Here is a 27872-nt window from a genome sequence, read left to right on the forward strand (position 1 = left end):
TAAGTTAATTATACTTCAATTTTAAAAGGGTTAAAAAAGAAAACTTCCTATTTCAAAGTACTATTTTAAAGGAAACTATCTCATCTTTATTCTTACAAGAAATTTTTAATAAAAGTCAAAACACAAGATACCAAGTTAAAACTAGAAATCATGTCTCCAGAATGCTTTTCAATTAGGCGATCAATCCAAAAATATTTACTGAGGACCCACTATGTGCTGGGTTTCCTTGGTGGAGCAGCGGTAAAGAATCTGCCTGTGGGAAGGAGATACAGGAGATGCAGGTTTGATCACTGAGTCGGGAAGATCCTCTGGAGGAGGGCTTGGCATCCCACTCCAGTATTCTTGCCTGGAGGATCCCAGGGACAGACGAGTTTGGCAGGGTACAGTCCATGGGGTCGCAAAGAGTCAGACAGGACTGCAGGGACTGAGCAGGCACGCGGAATGGGCAAGGCCCTCACCTGGGCTTTAGAAAATATGACAGATAGATTGATAGATAGATAGGGATACAGAGATATAAATACATCTCCCCACAGAGGAAGAACAGACACTGAATATAATTAAGTAATCATCAATTTACTAACCGCTGGAAGAAGTTCAGGGAGCCACAGAAGCAATGCATAAGCAGGCTCTTATTAGGATTAGTGAAATCCGGCTTCCCACCTGCTCTCTACAAAAGTTACTTTTGGATGTCTCTCTGCTATTGCCGTGGGTCCATATTATTAATACGTCTGGAGAAGAAAATGTGCCTAGGAAAATGCCAGAGCTGAAGAGGAGCCAAATAATGGGAACAAATATTCGGTCAAAGATCTATTTAATAACTTAGCCTGTCTCACTGGGGGGGAGGGGGAGGGGGGGCGGGGCGGGACAAGGTTCAAATATGGCCTCATCAACATGAGAATATGTTTCTTCTTTATTATCTTGGCTGCTATGGACTTGAATTTTGATGGGGCAATTTTCAGCACTTAAACACTTGATTGCTACTAATAACCAAAGTAATAGCACAATAGTGCTTAGGTTTAATTTATGGGCATTTAACATAACTTCAAGTATGGATTTCTCCAAAGGCAGCTGCCGTTTTATTGGAGCTAACTTAACAAGGACATCCAATCCTTTCGGAATAATCACAAACAATGCAAATGATCCCACACACTTATCTCGACCCTACAGATTCCCAGTAATACAGAGCTTGATGATCACCCATTACTAATACCAGTTTGACAGGTACTTTCCCCCTGCAGTCTTGTTTTAGTAAGACTTCAGTAGTGAGGACAAGCTACATTTATTTTTCTTTACGCACCCCTGGCTTTTTAAATGAGCCCTCTTACCTTCATTGCCTCGCTGCCTGTCTGCCGGTGGACAAGCGAACTTCTCCTGGAGTCCACCAGGGGCCGCTGTTCTGCAAGCAGTGACAGCAGCGGCGACCTTGCTTTCCACCGCCAAACAGGACGAAATTGCTGGTGGACGCAACAAAAATACCCCTTTCAAAATACGTTTTTCAACCTTGAAAACACTATGCTAAGGGAAAGAAGACAGACACCAAGGTCGCATTTCGTATGATTCCATTTCTGAGAAAGATCTAGAGAAAGCAAATCGGTAGAGACAGAAAGCAGATTCGGCTTTTAGGAACTGGAGGTGTTGGGGTGAGAAAGCCAATGACTGCTTATTAATAGCTTCAGGGTTTCCTTTTGAGGTGGCGAGGTGATGCTTGCTCCACACGGTGACTATATTTAATTCCACTGAATTGCAAATTTTAAAATTAAGATGGTCAATTTTGTCTAGTGTACACTTTGTGAGAATTTAAAATTTATTTTCCAGTGTTGCTTGTTCTCTGGAGTTTATACCTATCCTGTTTCATATAGGGGGCTTCCCTGGTGGCTCAGATGGTAAAGAATCTGCCTGCAATGCAGGAGACCCGAGTTCAATCCCTGGGTCGGGGAGATCCCCTGGAGTTGGGCATGACAACCCACCCCAGTATTCTTACCTGGAGAATCCCATGGACAGAGGAGCCTGGCAGACTACAATCCAGGGGGATGCAAAGAGTCAGACAAGACTGAGCAGCTAACACTTACTTCATATAAATCTCCTATTTAGAGATCATAAATGGATCCCAGGAGAAATGACATCGGGTCTGTGTTTGTTAAACTTGCTTCCTTCTGGAGGAAGCGCCTAACCTGAGTCCCACGTCCTGACCCCTCTCATCCCCACCTCACACCATCTCACACCCTTTTGCCCACCTCTGACTCCGGCCCTGGCTGCGTGGTCAGTGATCAACACCCCGCCTCAGCTGCACCAGGAGCTTGTCCACTCCACCGAGTGGCCCTGCAGGATCCTGCCCAGCACTGGCAACCCCAAAGTGCCAGGACTGGTGGGCAATGCCACCTGCCCTTGTCCTTCACCAGGCAGTCCTGAGCTGCATTCCGATGGCTCCTCCAGAGACGTCAGTGAAATCAAGCAGAGCACCAGTTTCTCACAGCCGTGACCCACTCAAGACCACCGCTCTGGATGGTGCCCCCTCCTTCCCTCTTCTTTCTCTGCAGCCCCTACCTCTGTTCACTGGAGTCCTCCCCCATGAATAAGTACAGAAACACAAGCCAGTTGCCTCAGGGTCTGCTTTCCAAAGGGAAGACCAGGACTTCAGAGAGTCTGCAGTTGACAGAAAACAGATGGAAGAAGGTTTTCAGCTTCTAATTCAGCTCCTCACCTTGGCATTGGATGCTAGGGTCACCGTCCACCATTTCTGTCACATAACCTACCACTCAACATACACACACACATTCCCAACCTTATTTCTCTCTTTCATTTTTAAAAAGATTTTATTGAAGTATAGTTAATTTACAGTGTTCTGTTGGTTTCAGGCGTACAACAAAGTGATTCGGTAATACACACACACACACATATGTGTATATATAAACATATATATTGGAGAAGGGCATGGTAGGGTACAGTCCACCGGGTCGCAAAGAGTCAGACACGACTGAGCGACTTCACTCACTCACTCACTCACTTCCATTATTGATTATTACAAGATACAAACTATAGCTCCTTGGGATATACAGAAGGTCTGAGTTATCTATTAATATTCTGTATATAGTAGTGTGTATATGTTAATCCCACTCTCCTAATTTATCCCTCACCCCACCCACTGCTAACCTTTTTGGTAACAGTAAGTGTAAATGTATGTTAGATTAACCTCTCTCTTCCTCATATTACTGATCTGTATAGCAGGAGTTTTGTCACAGGATCCTTTTTCTAACGGACATGATACTATACAGATCAAAATGAAGAAATCCTAGAAGAAGAAGAGGATGGACCTTCCAAGGCTCCCACAAGCACAATTCCCTCAACAAGCCTTTGATGCACCTGCGAGGGACCCCTAGACTAGATCATGTCTGCACTGGTAGGCAGAGCTGACATTCCTGCCTACTTCCTTGGTGCTCAGAGGGCAGTTCCACCAAGGAATTTTTGTGGCCCTGAAGGGCCCAAACATCTGAGATGAATGGGACTTGGGTGTAGACATCACCTTCCTCTTCACTGTGTCATCTTGGAGAACAGCATGGGGAATATGAGATGAGAGCTAGAAGAAACTCAAGAAATGACAACTCTGTGTGTAACATCAATAAAAGCGTAGCTTGAAAATTACCAAAAAATAAAGTTGAAGACAAGTGGGAAGGAGACACAGAGGGATGTCTTTGCTTTTCCATCTTGAGATGCCACGTTGTGGGTGGTGGGATCTGTGTGCAGATGGACCTGCTGAGTCTAGAGTGGGCTGGATCATTAGGACTCTGGCTGGCTGCACAAAATGGCAAATCCAACATCCAGTGTTTTATCCAAATCACACAAGCACAAGTCAGGAGGTCAGCAGAGTAGGGCTGGTATGTCGGCTCCATTATGCTATTAGGAAGGATTTTTACTCAGCCACCCTTGACATATGACCTTTGTCCTCACTTCCATCATTTTATGCCACAATTTTGGCATCATGTCTGGGTTCAGTGTAAAAATAAACAAGGCGATTTCTGGTCTTTTTCTTTTACCAAGAGGCCAAAAGCTGCTGCAGGAGCCCCTAGAATACTTCTCTTCAGTGTCTTCTTCAGCATGCATAGCACATTCCTTTTAAAACTCTCACTCAGGACAGCTCTTCATTTACAAATCCAAGCCGCTGTCTTTTATTGAGCAACTACTGTGATCCAGGAATTCTGATAAACACTTTGCATGTATGACCTCATATCTTCCTCATCTTTTCCTCCAACAATTATTTAGTAAATGCCTACTATGTAAAAACAATAAAACTTAGACTAAGTGCCCAGAAACACAGTCAATTGTAACCCAGAAATTTCACATTTCTAAAAATGTTCACTCCTAAGAGCTAAATCATAAATGAATGACAGGGCCTTCTCAAAAGTTTTCTATCCTGAGATAAACCACAAAAGAAGGGGAAAAAAGCCAGGAACATTCTGTTAGGGAGGAGGTGTTGTTTTTCAAATTTATTTTAGTCAAAGACAGAACTTTCTGTTTTCAAAAACTGACCCAAAATGTATTTAATCAAAATTGCTGACAATCATATAATAAATTTCACCTACACGTATCATGTTCTATCTTTATTCTGAGAGCCAACTAATTGGAAAGCTCAGCTATTTTGCATACACTTTACATCTGCAAAGAAAAAAGATAGACTGCAACATAGTCCAAGTGGTTTTCCTTTGAAGTACGTGCCAGGAATTGAACAAAGCAGACAAGGATTCTGCCCCTAAGAAGCCTAGATTTGGTTGAATACCCAGAGTCTGATTACATTTGCATACATTTTTATGTAAAAATTACAGTGTTATTATTCTATATTCACACGTCATATATGTCACTACTACTGTTTATTAAAACATCCTAAGTAATAGTATTAATTGATTGGACTAGCTGATTCCCAAAGCACTTACAAATGCATGCAGGCATTCATCTGCACATTGACCATCGAGGTAAGTATCATTTTGTTATTCAGTTGCTCAGTCATGTCTGATTCTTTGGGACCCCATGGACTGTAGCCCGCCAGGCCCCTCTGTCCATGGGATTTCCCAGGCAAGAATACTGGAGTGGGTTGCCATTTCCTCCTCCAGGGGAAACTTCCTGACCCAGGGATTGAACCCTCATCTCCTACACTGGCAGATGGATTCTTTACCACTGAGCCACCAGGAAAGCCCGAGTACCATGAATCCAATTTTACAAATGAATAAACTGAGGCTCAGAGAAGCTTAGGGATGTCTTAGGATCAGACAGCCGGTAATCAGGGGAGTGGAGATTGCACCTGTATCTCCCAGCTCCTTGTCCAGAGCTCCTTCTGTCCTCTCTCTTCCAAGGACGCAACCTGGGAGCTCTGGGCTGCCCCAGTTTTACAAATCCTCTCCCCTTGTCCCCACTGATCTGCTCACACTTGACTCATCAGGTAACCCAATTTTCAGTTCAGATAAAGTGGTCACAGGCTTGATTGTGCACCCAGCAATGCTGACCACTGAGTCCTCAGGCAATGCTCCCTCACGACAGAGAGAAGTGGCAGCAAGCTTTCCAAATCAAGTCACTCTCGTCAGAACTGGAAGAGAAAAAAGGAAAAGGCAGCAATATTCCAGAGGCCATTTGCTCTGCTGGTTGATTTCATCTGTTTATATTCCACTGACAGAGCTTTTAAAACTCTACTTGGTGAACCAGGGTCATGGTCCAAAGGCAGAAAATATCCGCTTGTTCCTCTCAGTCTCACCATTTTTTCCTGCTGGCCTCATTTGAGCAGTGTTTTCCTCTTTGGCAGGCTTTTTCAACAGCAGCACAGTGGCCAGATCATTCTTTGTTCCTGGGAACTGTCCTGTGCTCATGAGAATGTTTCCTAGCATCCCTGACCTTCGCCTGCTAGATTCCAGCAGTTCCCTCCCAGCTGTGATACCCAAAAATGCTGTAGACGGAACCCAGTTCCCCTGGGGAGCAAATACTCCCAGTTTGAAATACTGGTCTACCTACATCTAGGAGAGGAAGACAGGAAAGCACAGCTCGACTGGTTTATCTTAGTAAAGACCAAGGGTGAAGCAGAGCAGGGCCCTATGGTCCTTGCCCACACCTGCCTCCCAAGTCCTCTGCCTGCCTTTTGTCTGTAGAAAGCTTTACTCAAAGAATAAGTTTAACCAGAGAAGTGAGAAATGCTGAAACAAAGGAAAACAAAGGAGACTAAATAATAATAATGTAGTCAATATGCATAGTCAAGGACATTTAAGTCTTTCTCAAGGGCTCTAGATAATCTTCTGAGTCATATCCTGTGAGCTGTCTTATAGATATCAAAACACCAGGTGGAGAAGTGAACTACAAGACTATACCCAGGACATGAGCTGTTGCAATTCCGAGAATTAACTGCAAAGAAATGGGAACAAATGGACCCTGGAACTGAAGATCAACTGTACCTAAAACAAGCAGGCTGATTCTGGTCAGACCATTGATGACCAGTTTGAAGATGACTGTTAGAGATGACTGGTGTTTCTGCATGTAATCCTGCCCTCTCAACTCTGTCTATAAAAGCACTCACCCACTGCTTGTCGGGGTAGGGGGAGTCGGCCTTTGGACAGATGTCTGCCATCCCACCCCTGCAGTTGCCAGCATCTAAAATAAAGCACACTTTCCTTTCCACCAACTTGGCTTGTTTATTGGCTTTTATTAGCCAGATCCCCCCTACCCCCACCACACCTTTCAATAACAAGGGTGAAGTAGCTCTCCCCCATCTACTTAGCTGTGACAAGGCTACAATGCAAGAACTAAGATTTATGCATCTACTGTACACCAGGTACTCCTCTAATGCTTTATTTAAATATCTCTCATTTTTACCACATTCCTGCCAAGAGCATATTTCTAGCCCCCTATTCAAAAGTGAGAAGAAAAAGAAAGGCTGTGTATAGAATTCAAATATCTTGCCCTAAACTAGCTGAAAAGTGGCAGATTCATTTCAAATTTGGGTTCTCTACCTCTAAATCCCATACACCTTCAAATATACCCTCTGACTTTAATCAGTTGGTTCATCTCTGCTGCCTATCATCTCATTGCTCCTAAAAGCTGAGCGTCTTACCCAAAGCCACAATGCTTAGAAGATCAGTGTGTGTGCTCAGCTCCTCAGTCAAGTCTGACTCTTTGCGACCCTAGGGACTGTAGCCTGCCAGGCTCCTCTGTCCATGGGATTTTCCCAGCAAGAATATTGCAGTGGGTTGCATTTCCTTCTCCATGTCTTTCAATCCAGGGATTGAACCCCTATTTCCTGTGTCTCCTGCATTGCCACTGCATTGCCATGGCTCTTTACCACTGAGCCATGGGGGAAGCCCAAGGAGGTCAGTGCTGGGGCACAAATGCTCTTTCTACAACCCAACTCAAGAGAAGCTTATAAACCTCAAGCTCTGAGCTTCCCACATCCCTTATCTTTGGACACCCCACCTGGGCATGTGATGAGAAAAGCAGCCAAAAACAAGAGTGTTTGGTAGAGGTTCTGACTCTGAGGTCAGACAGGCCTGGAACTAAGCCCCCATCTCTTCCACTTTCCAAGTATGTGAACCTGAGCAAGTTTTCTCCCTCTCTCTGTCTTAGTCCCCTCATACTTTCCATAGGTGATTGAGTTGATTAAATCAGGCAATTCAAATAAAGCACCTCACGTGATGTCTGGTATATAGGAAGAGTTGAAAAGCTGTTAGATCTTACAATTAAATTTAATTAATATTCCATTTCTCCTGAGTCAGCTTTATCACCAGTACTCCATAATGCTGCTTTAAAATCCGGTACTCTATAAACGGGCTGCTCCTGTTCACAATCTCTATCACAGAAGTTCAATATTTCTGTTAGGGGAACCACTCACCAAAACCACCCATCCTGACCAGGCACCATAGTAACCGTTTACATGAGTAAATGGTCATGTAAAGAGGTCCTGGTAAGAGGTCCTGGTAAGGAACGCAGAATTAACAAACCACCACCAACAAGAATTCAGGAAAGATCAAAAGGAGGCACAAGTCCGTATGTCCTAACAACTTCCCAGAATTCTCCTCACTGGAATCCGTCTTGGCTGAGCGATGTGTACACCAACAGGAAGGACCCTGCGTCAGAACGGTTGGCCAGACACAACCTGGAGAGTAATCCCATCACCGTAAAATCTGAGATTGCAAGTCACGTGGCGGAGCAGTTCTCCTGGGCTCCACGCCTTGCTGCTCTCCACTGTTCCCAATAAAGTCTTTTGCTTTGTCAGTACATGGGTGGGTTCGTGTGCCCTCAGACAATTCACCTCCAACTGTTAGACAAGAGCCCACTCTCAGGCCCCAGAAGGGGTCCCCCTTCCTACAATATTTCCACAGATCTCTTCAAATCTCTAACTCCTCATTTACTATCCCTTTTATTTAAGCCAGACTGTGCCATTTGCTTCACAATGCAGATGAAGGCCATGTGAAGTATTTTCTCCTCCGCCCCATCCACTTGAAACACATTTGCAGGCCCTTAGCAACAGATATCAATATCTGTATATTTCCACATTACCGCCTTTAATCCTTTCTTAGAGGCAAAATGACTCCCCTCTCCGAAACCAAGCTCACTCTCTTATATCACCTTCTAGAACCTCTTCCCATCAGTAGGCCCCTTCCTCATCCCCCAAATCTTTCCTCTCATCCTCTCTGCTAGATTTCTCCCTTCACCAGCAAATGCAGGAGCTAAGAGACTAGCCTTCAGGCTAAATTTGCAGAACAATCGTAATTTTTTACCTGTACTGTATGTTTATTTAATTGGAGAAGCAAATGGCAACCCACTCCAGTGTTCTTGCCTGGAGAATCCCAGGGACGGGGGAGCCTGGTGGGCTGCCATCTATGGGGTCGCACAGAGTCGGACACGACTGCAGCACCCTTTATGTTTATTATGTTATGTTTATTTGGGATGTTTTGTGGGGATATTCAGACTGAGGAAGAGATAAATCACGCCCTGAGGTCACTCTCCATATAAATAAACTTCAATCTTCTTGAAAGAGAAATGTGCATTTACTGTCTTAGCTTCTCTCTCTCTCCCATTCACCACTCAATACAGCAGAAAACATTTAGGGTAAGTGCCTCAGTCACAGTTATCCCCTCAGTGATCCTGTTTGACCTGCCCTGCTTTTTTTGGAGGAAAATTTCTCCCTATCTCAACCCTTCTTCTCTCCAACATGGGAGCCACCATCTTCTTACAGGAGCACATCTACTTAGTCCCAGGGTTTATTATACCATCCTATGGCCTATGGCCGTATGAACAAGGCCAATTGATCCTATAGACAATGAACAAGGCCCTGACTGCAGCAACTGGTTCAATTGTCAGTCACATGACCCAAATAAGACCAATCAAAAGCCTTCCTTAAAATTTTCAAACTGAAGCTGCAAGAGCAAAGGTTTTTTTCCTTGAAGAGTTGAACATGACTGAGCATGCACATACATAAGAAGTAGGAAGCTGAAGTTGCCAGCAGCCTAGTCCTCAAAGAGAAGTTTGCTAAGAGAATAAAACTGGCACACACAGAAAACCTGTGCTGAGAGACCAAAGGTGGATCCATCTGAGTTCTTGTGCAGTGTTTCTTAGGCTGCTGCATTCCTGCCCTACCCATGTTTTACATGAGCCGGTAACTCTAAACCAATTTTTTATATCCTTTGTAAACTAAAAAAAAAAAAAAAAAATTGCTGTTTTTCAGTCATTAAGTAGCGTCTGACTTTTTGCAACCCCATGGACTGCAGCAAGTCAGGCTTCCTCCACCACCTTCCAGAGTTGGCTCAAATTCATGTCCATTGAATCAGTGATGCTATCCAAGCATCTCATCCTCTGTCGTCCCCTTCTCCTTTTTGCCTTCAATCTTTCCCAGCATCAGGGCCTTTTCCATTGAGTTGGCTCTTCACACCAGGTAGCCAAACTATTCGAGCTTCAGCATCAGTCCTTCCAATGAATATTCAGGGTTGATTTCCTGTAGGATTGACTGGCTTGATCTCCTTGCAGTCCAAGGAACTCTCAAGCATCTTCTCCAGCACCACAGTTTGAAAGCATCAGTTCTTTAGTGCTCAGTCTTCTTTATGGTCCAACTCTCACATCCATACCTGACTACAGGAAATAACTATAGCTTTGATTAGATGGACCTTGGCAACCCACTCCAGTGTTCTTGCCTGGAGAATCCCAGGGATGGGGGAGCCTGGTGGGATGCCATCTATGGGGTCGCACAGAGTCAGACACGACTGAAGTGACTTAGCAGCAGCAGCAGACAGACCTTTGTCAGCAAAGTGATGTCTCTGCTTTTTAATATGTTGTCTAGGTTTTTCATAGCTTTTCTTCTAAGAACCATGCGTCTTTTAATTTCATGGCTGCAGTCACCACCCCAGTGATTTTGAAGCCCAAGAAAAGACAATCTGTTGCTGCTTCCACTTTTTCCTTTTCTATTTGTCATCAAGTGATGGGACTGGATGCGATGATTTTAGTGTTTTGAATATTGAGCTTCAAGCCAGCTTTCTCACTGAAAAAAAAAATGCACAATGTAATAGTTGAAAATTATGCTTTATTCTATGGGTTTGTTGAGGACTTAATCCATGGGATAACTCTGAGGGACTGCCCCAAAGAGGTAAGGAAGGGGCCAGGATATATAGTGGGATTTGCACACACACACACACACACACACACACAAACCCCAAATAAAAACAAAAACCAGATAGTCATAACATCAAAAGATTGCTGTTAAAAAAATAAGACATCTCAAATTAATAAATTTTTATGCTTTTCTATGTGTGGTAAGATGCAAGAATCTGGGCTGATTGCAATTATCCTTTGATATGCACCGTAGCTATCTAGAGCCAGTCTCCTGCTTTTCTGCACCTGAATCCCCTCAGGATACACAGTCAGTAGGCTGCCTTGGCTGATCGCTTGATGGCTGCAACATCTTTTGTGTACTGATGTGGCAGATGGCATTCTGCGTCCACACCTAAAGCTAGTTTGGGTGGGTTTCTGCCACTTCTGAATAGGAGATTCCAGCTTCTCCTCTGGTTACTGCTCTCCTTCTCCTTCTCTTTGTCCCTTTACTTCTTGACACAGAAACCAACACTTGCTGTCTCTAATCTTTCACCTTCCATTCAGGGCCAAACTGATGACAATATGACTCCCATCCCTATATGTCTAGTCAAGTGGGACTAGCCAAAACGATTAAAGACCTGCTAATTTAGAAATCCAATGGCCTGTTTGAGGATTTGATCCAATTTGATCTCAGCACAGAGTTGACTGTGGGAAAGATTGAGGACAAGAAGGGAAGCAGGTGGCAGAGGATGAGATGGTTAGATAGCATCACTGACTCAATGCACCTGAGTTTGAGCAAACTCCAGGAGAGTTTGGGACAGGGAAGCCTGGCGGGCTGCAGTCCATAGGATTGCAAAGAGCTGGACACAGCTGAGTGACTGAACAACAACAGAGTTGGCACTATGTATGAACAAGTTTCTCCTAATCTTCCTTTCCAACTTGTCTAGATCTCAATGCCAGCTGTCACCGCTTCTCAAGCTTTTTCACAAGTCCCACATCGCCAACTTCTAAGGTCTGGTGCCTCTTGGAAGTCCCCCATTAATTCTCTCCTCACTTAATGTATTCTCCCTCGAACATCTCATCTCAGCTTCAACTTCTCGAAATTTCTGTATATAATCTCAGCTTTGTTCTGGCCTCTAAGCACCAGATCTCCACAGTGAACATTTCTACCTGCATGTTGCAAAGACAGTAACCTCATCAACCAGTTCATGACACTGAGAGTTCATCTCATTCACTTAATAAATGTTTATTGACGTTCTACTAAGAGCTAACCACTCTTCTTGGTACTGAGGGTATTTCCTTGAACAAGGTTCTTACTCCAGTGAACCCTGTTTTCTGACTACAGATTTCATTTCCTTCTTCTTTCTCTCTTTCCAATCCAATTGGTCTCCATCCTATACATTTTAATTTCAGAACCTATTCTAAATTCTGCCCTCCTTCCTGTCACTACTGCTATTTCATTCTTTCACTTTTCAATAATAATAACTTTCACTTTTCACTTGTTTGCCTTTGAGGACCTTGATCTTGCAATTTATTTTCCACACTGATGCCAAAGTTTTCCTCATAAACAGAAAAAATTGTTTATTTTCACTCCTTTGCTTCAAAATCCCTGCGGGCTCACTAGCACTGGATGATAAAGTTCAAATTCCCTAATTAGGTACATACAGTGCTACACAATCTGGTCAGAATCTAACTCTTCAGATTTGTCACTGCTCCCCATCCCACAGCCACTCTGCTCCCTCCCAGCCCCACCCAAGAGCCACCAAGCCTCTCATGCTTCTCTAAACAGCATGCACACATCTTGGCTCCTTCACAAATACTGGGTCCCATCATTTGAAAATGCACCTCTTCTCCCCTTTTAACCGCTTCCCTTCTTTCCACCTGTTGATTTCCAGCTCTTCACTCCCAGCACTATAAAATCCCATCCCTCTGATTCAGGCCATCAAGCCTTTGCTATTTACCTCATCCTTGGTTCCCAAGGGCTTCCCTGGTGTCTCAGATGGTAAAGAATCTACGTGCAATGTGGGAGACTCAAGTTCGATCCCTGGGTCAAGAAGATCCCCTGGAGAAGGGAATGGCTACCCACTCCAATATTCTGGCCTGGAGAATCTCATGGACAGAAAAGCCTGCAAGGCTACAGCCCATGGGGTCACAAAGAGTCGGACATGACTGAGCAACTAACATTTTCACTTTCACTTTGGTTCTCAAAGCACTTTGGGGATAACATGGTGCTTCAGTTCAGTTCAGTTCAGTTCAGTCGCTCAGTTGTGTCTGACTCTTTGCAACCCCATGAATCACAGCACGCCAGGCCTCCCTGTCCATCACCAACTCCCAGAGTTCACCCAGACTCACGTCCATCGAGTCGGTGATGCCATCCAGCCATCTCATCTTCTGTCGTCCCCTTCTCCTCCTGCCCCCAATCCCTCCCAGCATCAGAGTCTTTTCCAATGAGTCAACTCTTCGCATGAGGTGGCCAAAGTACTGGAGTTTCAGCTTCAGCATTATTCCCTCCAAAGAAATCCCAGGGCTGATCTCCTTCAGAATGGAACGGTTGGATCTTCTTGCAGTCCAAGGGACTCTCAAGAGTCTTCTCCAACACCACAGTTCAAAAGCATCAATTCTTCAGCACTCAGCCTTCTTCACAGCCCAATTCTCACATCCATACATGACCACTGGAAAAACCATAGCCTTGACTAGATGGACCTTTGTTGGCAGAGTAATGTCTCTGCTTTTGAATATGCTATCTACGTTGGTCATAACTTTCCTTCCAAGGAGTAAGCGTCTTTTAATTTCATGGCTGCAGTCACCATCTGCAGTGATTTTGGAGCCCAGAAAACTAAAGTCTGACACTGTTTCCACTGTTTCCCCATCTATTTCCCATGATGAGCTCAATAAAGGACAGAAATGATATGGACCTAACAGAAGCAGAAGATATTAAGAAGAGGTGGCAAGAATACACAGAACTGTACAAAAAAGATCTTCTCGACCCAGATAATCATGATGGTGTGATCACTGACCTAGAGCCAGACATCCTGGAATGTGAAGTCAAGTGGGCCTTAGAAAGCATCACTATGAGCAAAGCTAGTGGAGGTGATGGAATTCCAGTTGAGCTCTTTCAAATCCTGAAAGATGATGCTATGAAAGTGCTGCACTCAATATGCCAGCAAATTTGGAAAACTCAGCAGTGGCCACAGGACTGGAAAAGGTCAGATTTCATTCCAATCCCAAAGAAAGGCAATGCCAAAGAATGCTCAAACTACTGCACAATTGCACTCATCTCACACGCTAGTAAAGTAATGCTCGAAATTCTCCAAGCCAGGCTTCAGCAATATGTGAACTGTGAACATGGTGCTTAGATCATCTTAAAGTGTATCCACTTGCAAGTGTGTCTCTTCCGCAAGACAATAAGCTCCCCAGGAACAGGACTGTGCCCCATTCCTTGTTGCATTCCCTACAACCTATATAGAACCCACATCTAGATCAGCATCATATTGTCATAATGAGCAGGAAGAGCTGCTGCACTGAGTTTTGTTTCAATTACAGTTTTAAATAGCAGAAATTGTTATTGCCAGTTTCAACATAAAGAGATATACTCCAGGTATGTGGGACTTCCACATTTACTGGAAGGGCTAGAGGAGCAAACTCTAGACTAAACTTCCAGGCACAGCTGCCAGCCCCCAGAACTCCCATCATAAGGAAAGTGAGTGCTGCTCCCGTAGGAAGCCCCTCCTTCCGGGAGCTGCTGACAGCTGTTACCTGTCTCTGTCACAGTGTGTCAGCAAAACAGGCACTTCACTTCCTGAAATCTCTCTCTCTCCTTAACTCTGTTCCATATTCAAGTGTTATTTGGCTGCGTGTCGTTGTTGAAACTGAAATCAAACCCAGGACGTAAGCTGCAAGAGAGTCTGAGAAATGTCTTTTTCAGCTTTCCACCCTCTGCAATGAAGGGGTTACCCCATAGCGGGGTTTGGAGAGAATGTTGAATAGCCAATTTGCAACATCCGCAAGTATCTCCTATGTGGCAGGTACTTTGCCAACTGGGGAAGGTAGGTACTATACCCCTACTTTTCCAACAAGGAGACAGAGGCTCAGAGAGAGTAAAATCTGGTTCTGGATGACCCAGCATGTAGGGGTGGGCTCTAATTCAAAGTCAAATCTGCCTCATCCCAAGACTGTTCATTCTACCACACCAGTTAATGACAAGTGCCTTAGTTAGTAATACCTCACACAGGTCTGCAGTAAATTAAACACTAAGAAGTAACAAAGTCTGTCCCTTGTTGTTGTCTTCATGTTGCCATTACCCCTGATCTTGGGAAATATGTGTTTGTGGAAGAAAGCTTTGTCTTTTTACTAAGGTCTAACAACAGTGTTTCCATTGTTTCCCCATCTATTTCCCATGAAGTGATGGGACCAGATGCTATGATCTTCGTTTTCTGAATGTTGAGCCTTAAACCAACTTTTTCACTCTCCTCTTTCACTTTCATTAAGAGGCTTTTTAGTTCCTCTTCACTTTCTGCCATAAGGATAGTGTCATCTGCATATCTGAGCTTATTGATAATTCTCCCAGCAATCTTGACTGCAGCTTGTGTTTCTTCCAGCCCAGCGTTTCTCATGATGTACTCTGCATATAAGTTAAATAAGCAGGGTGACAATATACAGCCTTCATGTACTCCTTTTCCTATTTGGAACCAGTCTGTTGTTCCATGTCCAGTTCTAACTGTTGCTTCCTGATCTGCATATAGGTTTCTCAAGAGGCAGGTCAGGTGGTCTGGTATTCCCATCTCTTTTAGATTTTCCACAGTTTCTTGTGATCCACATAGTCAAAGGCTTTGGTATAGTCAATAAAGCAGAAATAGATGTTTTTCTGGAACTCTCTTGCTTTTTCAATGACCCAGTGAATGTTGGTAATTTGATCTCTGGTTCCTCTGTCTTTTCTAAAACCAGCTTGAACATCTGGAAGTTCACAGTTCACATATTGCTGAAGCCTGGCTTGGAGAATTTCGAGCATTACTTTACTAGCGTGTGAGATGAGTGCAATTGTGCAGTAGTTTGAGCATTCTTTGGCATTGCCTTTCTTTGGGATTGGAATGAAATCTGACCTTTTCCAGTCCTGCGGCCACTGCTGAGTTTTCCAAATTTGCTGGCATATTGAGTGCAGCACTTTCATAGCATCATCTTTCAGGATTTGAAAGAGCTCAACTGGAATTGCATCACCTCCACTAGCTTTGCTCGTAGTGATGCTTTCTAAGGCCCACTTGACTTCACATTCCAGGATGTCTGGCTCTAGGTCAGTGATCACACCATCGTGATTATCTGGGTCGAGAAGATCTTTTTTGTACAGTTCTTCTGTGTGTTCTTGCCACCTCTTCTTAATATCTTCTGCTTCTGTTAGGTCCATATCATTTCTGTCCTTTATCAAGCCCATCTTTGTATGAAATGTTCCCTTGGTATCTCTAATTTTCTTGAAGAGATCTCTAGTCTTTCCCATTCTGTTGTTTTCCTCTATTTCTTTGCATTGATCGCTGAGCAAGGCTTTCTCATCTCTCCTTGCTATTCTTTGGAACTCTGCATTCATATGCTTATATCTTTTCTTTTCTCCTTTGCTTTTCATTTCTCTTCTTTTCACAGCTATTTGTAAGCCCTCTTCAGACAGCCATTTTGCTTTTTTGCATTTCTTTTCCATGGGGATGGTCTTGATCCCTGTCTCCTGTACAATGTCATGAACCTCTGTTCATAGTTCATCAAGCACTCTGTCCATCAGATCTAGTCCATACAGTGGAAGCAGTGTCAAACTTTATTTTGGGGGGCTCCAAAATCACTTCAGATGGTGATTGCAGCCATGAAATTAAAAGACACTTACTCCTTGGAAGGAAAGTTATGACCAACCTAGATAGCATATTAAGAAGCAGAGACATTACTTTGCCAACAAAGGTCCATCTAGTCAAGGCTATGGTTTTTCCTGTGGTCATACATGGATGTGAGAGTTGGGCTATGAAGAAGGCTGCGCGCCGAAGAATTGATGCTTTTGAACTGTGGTGTTGGAGAAGACTCTTGAGAGTCCCTTGGACTGCAAGGAGATCCAACCAGTCCATTCTGAAGGAGATCAGCCCTGGAATTTCTTTGGAAGGAATGATGCTAAAGCTGAAACTCCAGTACTTTGGCCACCTCATGCGAAGAGTTGACTCATTGGAAAAGACTCTGATGCTGGGAGGGATTGGGGGCAGGAGGAGAAGGGGACGACAAAGGATGAGATGGCTGGATGGCGTCACTGACTCGATGGACGTGAGTCTGGGTGAACTCTGGGAGTTGATGATGGACAGGGAGGCCTGGCGTGCTGTGATTCATGGGGTTGCAAAGAGTCAGACAGGACTGAGCGACTGAACTGAACTGACTGAACAACAGTGTTGGGGTAGTGTAAGTTTGCATGGAGTCTGGTAAATCTATTTTTCACTAAAAGTTCCTGAATTCCAAAAGTAAATTGAATGTCATTAACTCCTGAGAGCAGCTAACCTTATTTTCTGTTTCTCTGTTCATGATGTAAAGCAAAGCACATTCTCATTCTGACTCAAGTCCTTGCAAAATTACCCAAATCAGTGTCAGTATCATGAAAGGACGGATCTTCTGCCTCTATGCTGTCTTTTTTGTGGCTTCCTGAGTCATTTAACAGTCACTCTCAGAATCAGGAAAGTCAGTGTGTTGACAGATCTTAAACAATATAAGCAAGAGAAAATTCTCAGAAATATATCAAGGGCTGAGTAAGTCGGGCTACTTAGCTAGAGAAGTGCTGAGAAAGAGCAACAATAGACAAGTCACCTCCAGAGTGCTATCAGAGTGCTATCACTCCTGGCAACTGAATGAAGGTCTGGGGAAGTCAATGGAACCCAAAGAGAGAGCTCTTAAGAGTACATGACCAGAGGACAAAACCAGGTCCTTGTCACAAACAGAAAGCCAGGCTCTCAAGCATGTAGGGGAACATGGCAGTGTGTGTGAAGAAAAATACTGAAGTGGAAGGCGAGAGACCCAGTACCTGATGGCGGTGTTATAGTCGCTAAGACATGACCCTGTGGACTATAGCCCACCAGGCTCCTCTGTCCCTGGATTTCCCAGGCAAGAATGCTGGAGTGGGTTGCCATTTCCTTTTCCAGGGTATCTTCCTGACCCAGGGATTGAACCTGGGTCTCCTACACTGCAGGCAGATTCTTTACCAACTGAGCCACCATACCTCTTTGCAAAGACCAAGATAGACCTAGGTAAGGTGCAATGTTGATGTGTATAAGGGCCAGAGATTCATTTAGATAGTTCCGTGGAGCAGTAGGGAAATACCAAAAGAAGGACAGAAATCATCTTATCATCAAGGTTCAAACCAGACAGTCCAAGTTCTAACAATACAGTAAATCCCCTACATAAGAACTTTCAGGCTGCAAACTTTCAAAGATGCAAACTTATATTTTACCAATGTCAGACGTGAGTGAAATTGCAGCTTACCCTCCATCTCCAGATGATCTTTCAGCTCTAGCATCTCCCAGCCCCTCTCCCTCCTCCAGTCAGTAACTCCTCTTGCCTGTTCACTCAGTGCCTCTTGCCTTGTACTACACACTGTACTTTTCAAGGTACTGTACTGTAAGATTAAAAATGTTTTATTTGCATGTTTGTTTTTTCACGTATTAGCTGTGTGAAAAGTATTGCAAACCTACCACAGTACATTTATATGTAGCCAATTATGTTAGTTGAATATCTATGTTGCAGGAAGCGGGACCCCTTCCAGGGCCCGAAACTGGGCTCTTGTCTAACACTCAGAAATGAATTGTCTGAAGAGACACATGTGCTGACAAAGCAAGAGATTTTATTGGGAAAGGGCACCCGGGGGAGAGCAGTAGGGTAAGGGAACCCAGAAGAACTGCTCTGCCATGTGGCTTGCAGTCTTGGGTTTTATGGTGATGGGATTAGTTTCCGGGTGGTCTTTGGCCAATCATTCTAATTCAGAGTCTTTACTGGTGGCACACACATCGCTCAGCCAAGATGGATGCTAGCAAGAGGGATTCTGGGAAGTGGACGGACACACGGTGTCTCCTTTCGACCTTTCCCGAACTCTTCCTGTTGGTGGTGGCTTATTAGTTCCGTATTCCTTATCAGGATCTCCTGTCATAAAACAACTCATATAAATGGTTACTATGGCCAGGGTGGGAGGTTTCAATCAGTGTACTTCTCCTAACAACTGGGCTAACTTTGTTGGACTTACAAATGTGCTCTCAGAACGGAGCTCATTCGTATGTACGGGACTTACTGTAGTTCAAGGGACATGAGAGAAGCTACAAACTCAAGCCACCAAAATAAGCGAATCAGAGGCTAAGTAGAGACTATAATGTGAATGAGGAATCATTCCATTTTTCAGATTACCTGAGACTAATTTATATTGATTATTGAGTACCTGAGTTATTGCCCTGACTTTACAATATCAGGGCAATAAAATCTGAAATCCTACTTCAGAAAAATATCACTCTGATAAAACCGTCTTCTCCTTCCAGTCGACCTGTACAACCAGCTTCACTATACCTGTTCTTAGACATCACCAGAATCTTCAATAGTTCTCACATCTTTATTAACTCTATATCTTTTCAATCACCCCCTTGTCCACACACTCAATATCCTGGCTCATTTGCCCTTTCTTCATCCACTGTTCTGTCTAACTTTCATCCATGGCTGTGTTGCAGGAAGGAGGATCCCTTCCAGGGCCCAAGAGTGGGCTCTTGTCTAACTCAGAAATAAATTGTCTGAGAAAATACACATGCTGATGAAGCAGGAGACTTTACTGGGAAGGGGCACCCGAGTGGAGAGCAGAAGGATAAGAGAACCTAGGAGAACTGCTCTGCCATGTGGCTTGCAGTCTTGGGTTTTATGGTGATGGGCTTCGTTTCAGGTTGTCTTTGGCCAATCATTCTGACTCAGAGTCCTTCCTGATGGTGCGTGCATTGCTCATCCAAGATGGATTCCAGCAAGAAGGATTCTGGGAGGTGGTTGGACACTTGGCATCTCCTCTTGACCTTTCCAGAACTCTTACGGTTGGTGTGTTCCTTACTAGGACCTCCTGTCATAAAATAACTCACGCAAAAGGTTACTATGGTGCCTGGCCAGGGTGGGTGGTTTCAGTCAGTGAGCTTCCCCTAACAGCTGAGCCCACCTCATTGACTTCTTCATACCTCTCAGAGGACCCAGAGATGGACACTGCACAAGTGGAAAGACTGGTATCAACAAAAATTCATAGTCAACAAACGGGTGCCCAGAAAAAAAATCTAATGAAGAAAATCAGAGATGGGTCTAGGCATATGTGCTTGAAAGCTCTACAGATGATTCTGATGTGACAAGAAGACCTCTCAGAAAAGTTGCTCTCTCCTGTCCCCTCTTTTTTTTCTCTACCTCTCTCTCTCAAATAATTACAAAAATCTAAACTCCTAGTTGCTTCAATAATCTTTATCTGAAGATAAGCATGTGAGGAAGACAACAGCATGAAAAAGAGAAAGTCCCAAAAGAAGCAGCAGTGTCCAAAAGCCCTGGGGTGTCCCTAGACAGCCAGCACGCTGGGGGCTGTGGGAGGGATTACCGGCAAGGATTAATATTACCTCAAAGTGCTCCTCTAGAAGGAAGATCTCCAGACACCCAATGGACCCAATCAAGGGGCCATATTGCAACCAAGTAGGACCCCATGGGGCCTTCCCTGGTTAGACACCTCCCCCACATCCTCTGCTCTAGCTCCTCTCTGAAGTACTCAGATAATAGTATCTCATGCATATTTCCTGAGTTTTTCAGATGCTAAAAAACACCAAAAGGAAGAAATTAACTACTTGATGATCATGAGCGCATAGCTCCCAGACCTATTGGTGCCTAAGGATTAATAATGGTCAGCTGCCCTGTTATCTCAACATCAACCAGTCAGAGAATTGAGCATGAACTGATCACGATCACAATCACGTCCCCTGGGATGGCCCTCCCTCATGTTGCCTTTAAAAAGTCTCGCTGAAACCCTCAAGGAGTTCGAGAGGTGGGGGGAGGGGGGCGGTGGGTGTGGGGACAGGGATGAATCACAGTGTCTCCTTGCTTCCCCTGCAGTAAACATCGCTCTGCTCCAAACTCAGTGATTTGGTTCGTTTGTCCTTGCTGTGCACAGGGCACACGAACTTACACTCAAACAATTCAATCATTGTGTCCTCTGGGTAAACCACTCAACCATGACCAACCCAAGTCAGAAACTGCAAGGTGAGAACAGAAGAAAATATTGCTAGAAAATAGGTGAGATTAGTGAATATTGGGATTTAACAAACATTGATGACACCCAGCCTAGATGGTGTCCTCTGAGGAAAGCAGCCTGGGCAGAGCCTGTCCTAACAGAATGGAGCAGACAGAGTCAGAGGAGCCTGACCCAATGCATCTTATCAAGTGTCCCCAAAGCAGTTCCATCATGTCCTGAAGAGGAAGACATGGTAAAACTCAGCAAAACTCAGAATTGACACAAAATGCATGTCCTAATCAGAACTGGATTAACCCATTATCTGATAAATTCCAAGGATTTGGACTGGGGAAAGGGCATTCTGGGATGACTCTGAGACCAACAGGCTCAAACTTTGAAGAGAAAGTAGGAAAAGCATTTGGTGAAGTCTGAGAGGAAAGCAGAGAGCTCTCCACCTCCCAGTGCAAGGTCCTGAACCCCCATGATCCCTCCCTGTTTTCAGCACTATTTTTAGGAAGTTAGATGAAACCTGAGCCTTTCTTGTTATGTCGACCACACCCCTCCCCACCAGCACCAATAATCACATGAGCTTTTGATATTGTGTGTTCACAGTCTAATAAGTTCAAAACTTTCTATAACAGATCCAACCTACTTTGGGGAGATTAGCCCTACTACTTAGATCCATTGACAGCAAAAGTCAAAAGAGACTTCGCTTCTAATCCAAGCTCTAGCACCATCTACCATACCCTCACTACCATTTTTTGAGCCCACTTTTGTGGGCTCAGAAGAGGCCAGGCTCTTCATCTACAGTATCTTATTTAATCCTCATGACAACTCTATGAATTAAACACAAGTATTGTTTTTGTCTTTCGGATGAGGAAATTAAGGCACAGAAAAAGTAAGTCACTTGCAATAAGTCACAGTAGCAATCAGAATGTCAGAGGCCAAGTCTGACTGCCCGGTGTCTGTTATCTTAATTACCACGGCATATGGCTTCCAATCACTCTGAAAATAGTAACAACCACACTGGAAGAAATACAACAACCCTCACTAGACAGCAAGCTCCCTGTCTTGAAAGATAAAAGAAATCATGGCAGCCCTAAAGCCAAGTAAGCCATGGTTCTAAAGAAGTCATATATATTTTGCCTCTCATACCTGCCTCTTGAGTCTGGGTTTTACAAAATCCTGTGCTCTAAACTCAGAAGTGTTTATCTTCCATCTGTCTCAGTAACTGATGTACAGGAGAAGGCGGTCAGGATAATAACAGCTCAGTTTGGAGACACTGGCCACGTGACCAGTGTTGTGCTTCAGTTAACACGTATTACCTCATTTATTTTTCCAACAACCTTAAGAAGCTGATAGTTGAGAATTCCTGTTTTATAGATAGATATGCAGAGAAAATGGATATACAGCAAGGTTAATAACTTGCCTCACATCATATAGCTAGTAAGGAAAAGAAGAAAGATGCAAACCTGGGCAATTTGATGCCAGGGCCTACGATCTTGCACCTCCTTAAGAAGTTTCTGGGGAAAATGCAAACTGGATATTCCTTCCATGACACTTTTGTTTTCAGCAGAAGTTCCAAATATTCTCACAATCTGTGCAGGTCCTGCTGGGACACTGTATTCTGCCCGCTGAGCCCAGCCCCCAGTCTGTGTAAGAGACACTCAGAAATTCATTGAGCCTTGCAGGAGGCAAATTCATAGAGGCAGGCGGTGAGGATGACTTTGGGTCAAGAGACCTAAAGAGACCCAGGTGACCCTTCCCTCTGGGTTGCCCATCCAGGGCAGAAGGTAAGCAGGCAATCTTGCCCTTTGCCAGGTTAAGCCAAATAAGGGGGCTTCAAAAGAACTATTTAGGGAGTGAAACAGGTAGTCTTTTGAGTTTAAAGGATGTAGGGACCAGCCCCTCAATTATGTCTGAGAAGTCTAAATACGAAAGTCTGGACTACCCAAAAGGGCCTCTGACAGCCTATTCCAGAGTTGGGGGGATCCCCAAGGAACTTCTGCAGGGAGAAGAATAAAAAAAAAATGCTGGACTTTTCTTCTGTCCACAAGAGAGACCAAGTTATGAGTGCCTCGCCTGTCCTCTCTGATCCCTGTAACCAAACCTGCAGAAACCCACAAAGTAGGTGCAGGTAGCTGGGGAACCAGAATGAGAAGCTAACTATCCCCACCCAACCCACCCCAGCTTTCCCAGCAAGAGGTGAGACCAAGATGGGAGAAGGCCGGAGTTTCAAGTTAACAAGACCCCGTGACCATCAGGATGAAGAACAATGCTCTTCAGTGCCCCAGGAAAGAATAAGATAGATTTAGATATATCTTATCTAAAGATATATCTCACTTACATGCCGGCCCAGTAATCTTGCACAAGGAATGTACCATTGTTAATTTTCAGTTTCCTTTAACCAAGAAAAATGAGAGTTTGGGTTTCTTGTGAGGATTAAATGAGATGCTGCAGGCAACCTCTTCCATTGCCTGTCACACAGTAGGCAATCACTTCATGATATGTGTTTTTATTATCACTGCTTGTGATGTCACGTTTCAATCTGCCAGGAAGACTGTCAAAAGCTCAAGCAGCTTTCTACAGAAGAGCTCAAATTATAAAAGCCGCATAAAATGATGTGGACTTCGGAGAAACAGTTCTGGGCTCATTGTAGCTTTTCCACTTATGGATTATGTGATCTCAAGCACGGTATTTACTTTCTGAAACTTGGTGTCTTCATCTGGGTTTTTTCTGTCTTATTCACTGTTTTTTTTTTCTCCAGAGTCTGGATCACTGTAAGGCAGAAAGAATAAATATTTATTGAATAAACTAATTCTTCCATAAAATCATAATAACAATACCTTTCTCACACTGTGATTTGGAAGATTAGAGAAGCTAAGGCATATGACACCGTAATACACTGGCATATTAATTTCTGTCTTATTCTTGATTCTCTAGGAAATTCCAGAAAATGAAAAGCTGATTTTTTTCCCCCCTCTTCCTCCTTCCCATGTCTTAGCAGAAGAGGCCTTGGTCTTAGACTTGCTGGCCACAGAAGGAAAGAACTTTTTCTTTAGTTGCATTATCTTCCCTGATGACAACCCACACATAGGAAAGTCTGTGAGAATTGAATCCTCGGAGGGCAGTTGTGGACAAGAGATAAGAGGAAGGCAGGTGCTTTGATGAGGAAGGGATACCCCAGGCCCAGATACTGAAAGGACTGGGGCCTGGAGGAGAACCAGAAACCTGCCCCTAAAGATGGCAGAAACCCCAATGGATGAGTGGGGATTTGATATCAGCCCCTAACTTCTCTGGTGGCTCAGACAGTAAAGAAACTGCCTGCAATGTGGAAGACCTGGGTTCAATTCCTGTGTCAGGAAGATCCCCTGGAAAAGGGAATGGCTACCCATTCCAGTATTCTTGCCTGGAGAATTCCATGGAGAGAGGAGCCTGGTAGGCTACAGTCCATGGGGCTGCAAAGAGTTGGACATGACTGAATGGAGTGACCAACACTTTCACTTTTTCACCTCAAGGTTGGACGGCAGGAGCAGCGGCCCAGGGACTAAGCTGGGTGAAGAGTGGAGACACAAAATAAATGTCTTAGTAACAATGGGCCAAAGACCAGAGGTCCTTTCTGAGCCTCCTGTCTTGTGCAAATCCTGAAGCTATGGTGCATGCCCAAGGGAGGGGAAGAAACTTATTCCTCCTCAGTAAAAACTCAAATTGAGTTTCTCACCAATCCTAACTGGTCTTGTGTTGTTCAGCAGCTAAGTAGTGTCCAGCTCTTTGTGAGCCCCTGGACTGCAACATACCAGGCTTCCCTGTCCTTCACTATCTCCCGGAGTTTGCTCAAACTCATATCCATTGAGTCAGTGATGCCATCCAACCATCTCATCCTCTGTCATCCCCTTCTCCTCCTGCCTTCGATCTTTCACAGCATCAGAGTCTTTGCCAACGAGTCAGCTTTTCACATCAGGTGGCCAAAGTATTGGAGCTTCAGCTTCAGCATCACTCCTTCCAATGAATATTCAGGGTTGATTTTCTTTAGGATTGACTGGTTTGATCTCCTTGCAGTCCCAGGGACTCTCAAGAGTCTTCTCCAGCACCACAGTTCAAAAGCATCAGCTCTTTAGACCAGTCTATGGCTGGTATGGGCCAATCCAGATCTAATCTAATTTAATAAGAAAAGAAATAGAATGGTTGGACACTTGAGTGTTGTGGAGATAAGTCATTTAAGTCCTGTATACGCACAGCCTCTGATCTAACGTCTGGCACTTGGGAGAAGCTTAAGAGATGCTACTTTCCTCTTCTTACTGACCAGCAAATTCTGTAATGGTCAAATCTGTTGATCTTAGAGATGATGGATGAGGCTCCTGCTCAAAATAGGAACCTTATGTTCTTTATTCTCAACATGAGTCAAGTTCTTTGACCTCATTATCTCTACTCTCTGCCTCTCCACTCTTATGGACAGCTGAATGTTCCCCACAAACTATGCCAGCCACTATCTTCTTATTCCTTAAAGATATTTTGCAAATATCCATCCTTCTGCCTTTTCCCTGCATCCATCTCAGAATATCCTCCTTTCTTTCCATTCCTCTATGTCCTGTCCATCCTCCAGGTATCACCTCCTATCTTTATTCCTTTACAGACTTCTCAGTGCCTACTAAATGCAGTGCTTGCACATAGAGGCTCCCTTCCCTCAGACATGCTTGCTGTTCAAATATTTATTCATTCATTTAGCAATATTTTTTTCAAGTGCCTATTGCAGTTCAAGCTCCATCAAAGCTAAAATTGTTTGCCTAATTTGTTCACCACTACATGCGCAATGCCTATTATAGTGATTTATATTTTTCAGCTGTCGATAAATATTCATTGAATGCATAAATGAAGGGGAAACGTTGGTGAACAAAAGAAATAAGACTCTTGCTACTAATTTTTGTTGTCTTATTAGAGATAACTGTTGTAAGTTTTTCTTTTCCACATCTCAAAAATGATAAAGTCCACCAAGGTTCTGTTTTAGATATTTTTTTTCTTACTCCAGTGGCAATGCCATCCACTCCTGCAGCTGCAGCATCATCTCTACACAAGTACATCTGTCTGATTAAGGATTGATTTTTCTTCAGTAACTTCTTTTCTGTCCATTTAAGTCGACCTAAACCAGAGACACACATCCTCAGGCTAAGGGTACAACCCAACTTTCACATCATCAACTAATCACTCAAGACACAGAGGAGAAGAAAAAAGAAGATCCATAGATGGACAAGTAAGGACTGCAGTTTCTCACCACTCCTAGTGGCAGAAGAAAAGGAGTTCCATGTGAGATTTGGAATGGGCAGGAGAGGGAGGGTGTCCTGGAGCCCACGGCTGAGGATCTGGGCCACAGAAGAAAAGGAACTTCTATTAAGAGTTCCAGAGTGTAACAATAGCCTAGCCAGGTATTTCATGCATATTAACTTAGTAAATACAATCATCCTGATGTTACTGTTCCCAACTTTACAGACAAAAAAATTGAGGCAGAAGGAAGCTCAGTAATACCTCCAATGTTTATGGAGTCTGTGAATAACTGGGTAGGACCCAACTGAAGCCAAAGGGAACACTTTTAACCACTCTTACCATATTGTCCTTGTAAATACAAAGTGATAGTTGCCGGGAAGGGCAAAGCTTCCAGGCATGGGATTATCACAGACATACCTCAACCAAGACAAATACATATTTCTAATCCTGACCTCCTTCCTAAATTCCAGACTATGTTTATATCTCGGTTCTAAAGAATTTCACCAGATTGTCTCTCCAGAATGTCAAACAAAGTATGTCTAAAGCTGAAATCATTACCTTGTCTTCCGTACCAGTTTCTCTTCCTGAATTCTCTAGTTCTGTTAGCATTACCCCTACTTTTTCATTCATATTGTCCGAACATCAATATCTGCTTTCACTCTTCCCATTCCTTTTCACTTTACCCCCAGTTAATTGTCATGTCCCATAGACTGACTTCCGTAATATCTTTAAGACATGACCTCTTAACTCCATTACAGCTTCAACCCTGATAACCATTCTTCACTGCATAATAGCTATGATCCTTCCAAGTGTTTATCCTGAATCACCCTCTATACATTTATCCAAAAAATCTTTATTATAGTCATCTTCACAATTCAAATCGATGACTATTTATTATAGTCGTCTTCACAATTCAAATCGACGACTATTTATTATAGTTGTCTTCACAATTCAAATCGACGACTATTTATTATAGTCGTCGGAGCACAATTCAAATTACACTGCTACCATAGTCAAAAAATCAAGCCTTCCATGACACCCTGACTCCCCATAAATATATACAAATGCACCCCTGTGAACAGAAACTCCCACAGTCCCCCTCTTTTTCCATTTAATCCTCAGTGTCCGGTCTGTTGCAGTCCTCTAGTGCTTTCCTATGTATCTCACACTATGCTATGCTATGCCCATTCAATACTTTCCTCTGAGATTTTCCTCGGAAACTGTTCTGGCCTTAGCTTCTATCTGATGTGTCCTTGTCCAGGTCACCTCCAGGGGTATGTGAACTCCCACTCCTCAGAACCATATATTGCTTAGTTTGCAACCCTCTTAAGACACATATCACATGCTACTTTGCATTTTCATGTTATGATGTAGTTACTATTCCATTACCTTGTTGGAAGTTGAGACTGTGCCCAAAAGTGCCCTTAACCAGGCACTCTGGCAATCCTGAGCAGCCCCTGTCCACTCTGGTCATGCTCAGGTGGCAAGGAATTTGCTGCCATGACAGTATTTTCTCGGGTGACAGAAAGACTGGAGCGGTAGCTCTCCTCCAAGCTCCCATACAGCAGGGCTCCCAGCACTCTGTAACTGGTCTGGCCTTCCAAAACCATAATCTCTGTTGACTCAGCTTTTTATGTTTACACACACACACACACTCCTTGGCCAAGCGGTGTTCTAGCATCAGCCATGCACTGATGCTCCATGTCTATTTCTAATAAGGACTCTACCTTGGACACTGCTCAAGACCCCCTTTCTCCTTAAAGTGAGTTTCCTCTTGAGATCTTCATTTATAAACAGTTGTCCTCGATCATGGTCACTTCAATCCATCAGACATAGAACACTG

This window comes from Bos indicus x Bos taurus, chromosome 14 (genome assembly GCF_003369695.1).
Source record: "Bos indicus x Bos taurus breed Angus x Brahman F1 hybrid chromosome 14, Bos_hybrid_MaternalHap_v2.0, whole genome shotgun sequence".
Lineage (NCBI taxonomy): Eukaryota > Metazoa > Chordata > Mammalia > Artiodactyla > Bovidae > Bos > Bos indicus x Bos taurus.